Source organism: Pantherophis guttatus, chromosome 3, assembly GCF_059756535.1.
Source record: "Pantherophis guttatus breed Tessera chromosome 3, ASM5975653v1, whole genome shotgun sequence".
NCBI lineage: Eukaryota > Metazoa > Chordata > Lepidosauria > Squamata > Colubridae > Pantherophis > Pantherophis guttatus.
The window spans coordinates 203,102,045-203,107,264 of record NC_142065.1 but is presented as its reverse complement, the minus strand read 5'-3'; the positions used below and the strand labels follow the sequence as shown (position 1 = coordinate 203,107,264).

Genomic DNA, 5,220 nt, shown 5'->3' with positions numbered 1-5,220 from the left:
AACTGTGCAACCAACTAGTATTATAATCACATCATAGAAAATTGAACACAGCTTCAATGTGAAATCATGCCCCCAAAATTAAGACATTAAATATTCTGACGGGATGGGAGAAATTTGTCTCTCGCACATTGCTGCTAAGTCACGATGGTCAGCCTTTCACTGTGAGATGCTTTCTGCCTCCCAATCTGACCTTTTAGAGTTGTGAAGATATGATGGGATCGCTCCTTTCCTGCTGCTCTTATTGCCTGGAAGGAAGAACAGGAAACAAATAAATGCAAATTGAGACCGTTATCCAGGGAAAGACCAAATTCAATTCCATTTGATTTCTAGCCTTTGATTATATAAATAAATATTATTGCATTTTAGGCCACTCTGAACCTCTCCGCCTAAAAAAAGAGCAATGACGAAAGGTGAATCGGTTCCAATATTTCTTCTTGGAAAGTGCTAAAATAAATAGCTCACCCAGCTGCGAGATGCCACTTCAGTCCAAAGTTCATCTCGGGCCATTGGCAAGAAGGAAGAGTGAATGCCGCACATGCTTCAAATGTCTGGGCAAAGGCAGATGCTAATTCTGGAAATCCAATGGCCACTTTGTATGTCAAAAGTTTCTCCTGAAGCCAGATTGGCTAGCTGGTTTGGCTGGCTGAATTCCTTCCCGAGCTCAGCATCAGCTGCGGTGTCAAATGCTTGCTGCAAAGAATTCTTAAAACTTGCTATCAGTGCCAGATTTATAACCTGCTGCCAAGAGGGCTGGTGGCAGGGAAAGAATGGTACAGATTTGCTGGAGAACTTAAAACAGACCACCCAAAGAGCTTGGTCACACTGTTCCTGTGAAGGTGTAGCTATATTTCTGTATTGAGGGGGGAGGGGGGAAGAAGGGGAGGAAGAGGAGGAGGAGAAGGAAGAAGAGGAAGAGGAAGAAGAAGAAGAAGAGGAGGAGGGGGGAGGAGGAGGAGGAAGAGGAGGTGGAGGAGGAGAACAAGAAGAAGAAAAGGAGGAGGAGGAGGAGGAGGACAAGAACAAGAAGGAGAAGGAGAAGAAGAAGAGGAGGAGAACAAGAACAAGAAGGAGAAGAAGAAGAGGAGGAGGAGGAACAAGAACAAGAAGGAGAAGGCGAAGAAGAAGAGGAGGAGGAGGAGAAGGTGGAGGAGAAGGAGGAGGAGAACAAGAACAAGAAGGAGGAGAAGAAGAAGAGGAAGAAAAGAAGAAGAAGAAGAAGAAGAAGAAGAAGAAGAAGAAGAAGAAGAAGAAGAAGAAGAAGAAGAAGAAGAAGAGGAGGAGGAGGAGGAGGAGGAGGAGGAGGAGGAGGAGGAGGAGGAGGAGGAGGAGAAGGTGGAGAAGAAGGAGGAGAACAAGAACAAGAAGGAGGAGAAGGAGAAGGAGAAGGAACTGTTTGTTGATAAAATAGGAAATGAAGAAACTTAGATCTAAATCTGTTTGGCAAGGTCCAGATTTAAAGTTCATCTAGAATATGAAATACCTGCATGGACTATTGGAAATGCAAAATGCTACAATTGTAGAGGTTTTTCAACATATGTGACATTTGTTTGTTTGTTTGTTTGTTTGACCTATGTGGTTGCCTATGTCACATAATGATTTCTGGTGGTGCATAACAAGCTTTGACTGACTCCAGCCAAACAATCAGATGCCGATTCTCGGCTGAGTCTACCTCTATCGATGTTGGTAAAGCCAGTAAGTTCTTTCCAATCAATAAATGAACTGAAAGTATAGACAAAAGACCCTGAGCGTTAGACCTCACAATCCTTGCTGCTGAATGGTTTTTAAATAATTATGGATGACTCCATAATCAAGATAATTTCAACTGCTGGGGCAACAAACTGGACATTAAATGCTGTACATCTATCTTCTCTGTCCCAAATCCATCTCTGTGCAGATATTAAAGAGACACGGTGGTAATACTACAGGTCCAGATTCCATTTATGTTATTCAGAGAAAGATGAAGTTATCATATCTCAAGGCTATTCTTGGTAGGAGTTCCATACCAAGCAAAGTAATCCTGAGTCCATAGTTGTGATTGTTTTCATTCTGAAGGAACCAGCTACTACTGCTTCCATGTCTCCCTAAAACCAGGACCAAACATCTTTTAGTTTTAAGATTTTTGCAAATCATTGAATATCTTGCCACCCGCCCTCAAACATTTGACCTGCTACCTGACAGTTAGTCTCTTTCTTCTATATCTCGGAAAAACCAATGTTTTCGAAGTTAAGAGAACAGCAATGGGTGCTGTGCCAGTAATTTCTAAGAAATAAACAAGTTGTTCTCAGAAGCTGAGAAAACTGAGGAGAGATATTGACATCCGTTCTAGGGTGAGTTTTCAAATTGTTCTATTGCAAATATGTCTGCTAAAATTTGCCACTGCAACTGAAAGAGTAGGAGATTCTAGCACTGAAATTGATTATTTGGTTCTCACAATCCAATAAAGGATTAAAAGTATTGATCCTTAATCCAGGGTTAACAAAACATATTTCCCATAGCTACCTACCTTGCTATGCCTAATAAAACGAAATAACTGTATTGTGGCTTAGTATATGCAAGCTAGAGAACAGCTGAGTTCCCACTACACACTAAACCAGGGATCGGCAACCTGCGGCTCTGGAGCCGCATGTGGCTCTTTCACCCCTCTGCTGTGGCTTCCTGTCACTCAAAATATGCATCACAACCGTCAATGTGTGACACCCACCGGCACGCGATTTATTGAGCTTTTTAACCCCCGGTAGGCCAACCATGGATAAATCCAAGAAAAGAAAAGTTTCAGAAGAAAACAGACTGTTTAATTCAACTATATATGCTAGTTTTGTTGCAGCTCAAGAAATAGTCAGGCAAGGGAAGGGTTTTGTGGCTCCCGGTGTTTTCTTTTCTGTGGGAAACGGGTCCAAAAGGCTCTTTGAGTGTTTAAGGTTGCAGACCCCTGCACTAAATAAACAACAATCCCTGCTTTCATGTGTTGTGTGAATCCAGTTACAAGGCTTTTACTAATCTCTATGCAGTTAGATTTATGGTGAAGGTATAGGATTAGGACCAGGAAAAATATGGGTTCAGTTTAGTTATAGATCCTCGCTGGATGATTTTGGACTATATTTTAACTCAATCTATTTCATTACAGAGGAAAAAAAAAAGGATGGGGGGCATTTATGGGTTATTTATAGAATCTCACATCCGGAAGCAGAGGCTGGCAATCTTTTTCAGCTAATGTCCAAAATTTAGAATAATGTTATTATTTCAGCCTCTCAAGATGATCTCACCAAAGTGGGCAAGACTGAAATTTTCAAGCTCAAGAGTTAATGCATCTCTGCCAGGTCTTGGATGGTTTTAATGAGTCAAACTTTGAATTTGTTTTAATTTTGCCACCAAAGGTCTGCAGTACATGCAGAGTGACTACAAGGGATTACTCATGCTACAAGAAAGCAGAATGTAAATATAAATATATAACATTGCAGTCTGGTTGCTTCTTATGCAATAACTTATCCAGGCATGCCATTTTAACTACGTGCATAGATTTGCATGTTATTTATTTGTTTTCATTTATATCCCACCTTGTGTACAGGAGTGAATCCCTTCTCTATTTTTCTGCACAGGAACAACCCTGGCAGGTAGGCTGAGACACACAGAGACGAACAAACACACCCACACACTGCACATACATAGTCACACAAAGGGGAGAGAGAGAGAGAGAGAGAGACAGACAGACAGACAGAGAGACACAGAGAGAAACAGAAAGAGAGAGAGAGAAACAGAGAGAGACACACACACACACAGAGAGAAACAGACAGACAGAGAGACACAGAGAGAAACAGAGAGGGAGAGAGAGAAACAGACACAGAGAGAGAAACAGAGAGAGAGACACACAGAGAGAGAAACAGAAAGACAGAGACACACACACAGAGAGAAACAGAGAGACAGAGACACAGAGAAACAGAGAGGGAGAGAGAGAAACAGAGAGAGAGAGAGAAACACACACAGAGAGAGAAACACACACAGAGAGAGAAACAGAGAGAGAAACACAGAGAGAGAGAAACAGAAAGAGAGAGAGAGAGAGAGAGAAACACACAGAGAGAGAAACAGAAAGAGAGAGAGAGAGAGAGAGAGAAACACACAGAGAGAGAGAAACAGAGAGAGAGACACAGAGAGAGAGAAACAGAAAGACAGAGACACACACACACAGAGAAACAGAGAGACAGAGACACAGAGAAACAGAGAGGGAGAGAGAGAAACACAGAGAGAGAGAGAAACACACACACAGAGAGAAACACACACAGAGAGAGAAACAGAGAGAGACACACACAGAGAGAGAAACAGAAAGACAGAGACACACACAGAGAGAGAAACAGAGAGAGAGAGAGAGAAACAGAAAGACAGACACACACACAGAGAGAAACACACAGAGAGAGAAACAGAAAGAGAGAGAGAGAGAGAGAGAGAGAGAGACAGAGACAGAGAGAAACAGAGAGAGAGAGAAACACACACACAGAGAGAAACAGAGAGACACAGAGAGAGAACACACACACAGAGAGAGAAACAGAGAGAGAGAGAGAAACAGAAAGAGAGAGAGAGAGAGAGAGAGAGAGAGAGAGAGAAACAGAGAGAGAGAGACACACACACAGAGAGAGAAACAGAGAGACAGAGAGAGAGAGAGAGAAAAACAGAGAGAGAGAGAGAGACACAGAGAGAGAGGGAGGGAGGGAGGGAGGGAGGGAGAGAGAGAGAGAGAGAGAGATCCAAAGTCATCCATTGAGCTTCACAATCCCAAACCTCCTCTTTAACTCTTATACCACACTGCCTTACTCCTTCTGACACTGGAAGGAAACATGCATGATTTAACATGTCAGCTGCATTAGGACAGCGCGTACATCACTTCCCCTATTCCAAACTGCTGTCCCTCACTATCTAATGGAAGCAGCATGCTTATCATCAAAGTGATTCAAGGACTTAATGCATTTCCTTCCAAATCTTATTTTCCAAGAACTTCTTGGCAACGTCTGCGCTGATGTGACTGCAGTTCAGTACATGCAAAATTAGATGGATACATATCATGGAGCCAAGGTCTTCATTTCTCAGGAATGTGACAGATGGCGCGGGGAAGAAGATTTTTCAATCTAATAGAAGGCGAAGTCTTCTAAAATTTACCAAGGGCAACAGCTATGTCACAAAATGCCAGGGTCCTAACGCTGCTGCCCTTCAGTGAAACTTCTAAGAGGCGAC

The 5,220-nt window shown here is 42.5% G+C and overlaps 1 long non-coding RNA gene across 1 annotated transcript; it reads right to left on the bottom strand.

Moving 5' to 3' along the window:
* LOC148114960 (uncharacterized) lies at window positions 1-679 on the bottom strand. Its single transcript, XR_015732924.1, has 2 exons — window positions 463-679; window positions 1-245 (listed from the first exon to the last, which is right to left on the bottom strand). It is a non-coding gene; the product is annotated as an uncharacterized LOC148114960 (long non-coding RNA).
* Window positions 680-5,220: the final 4,541 nt, after the last annotated feature.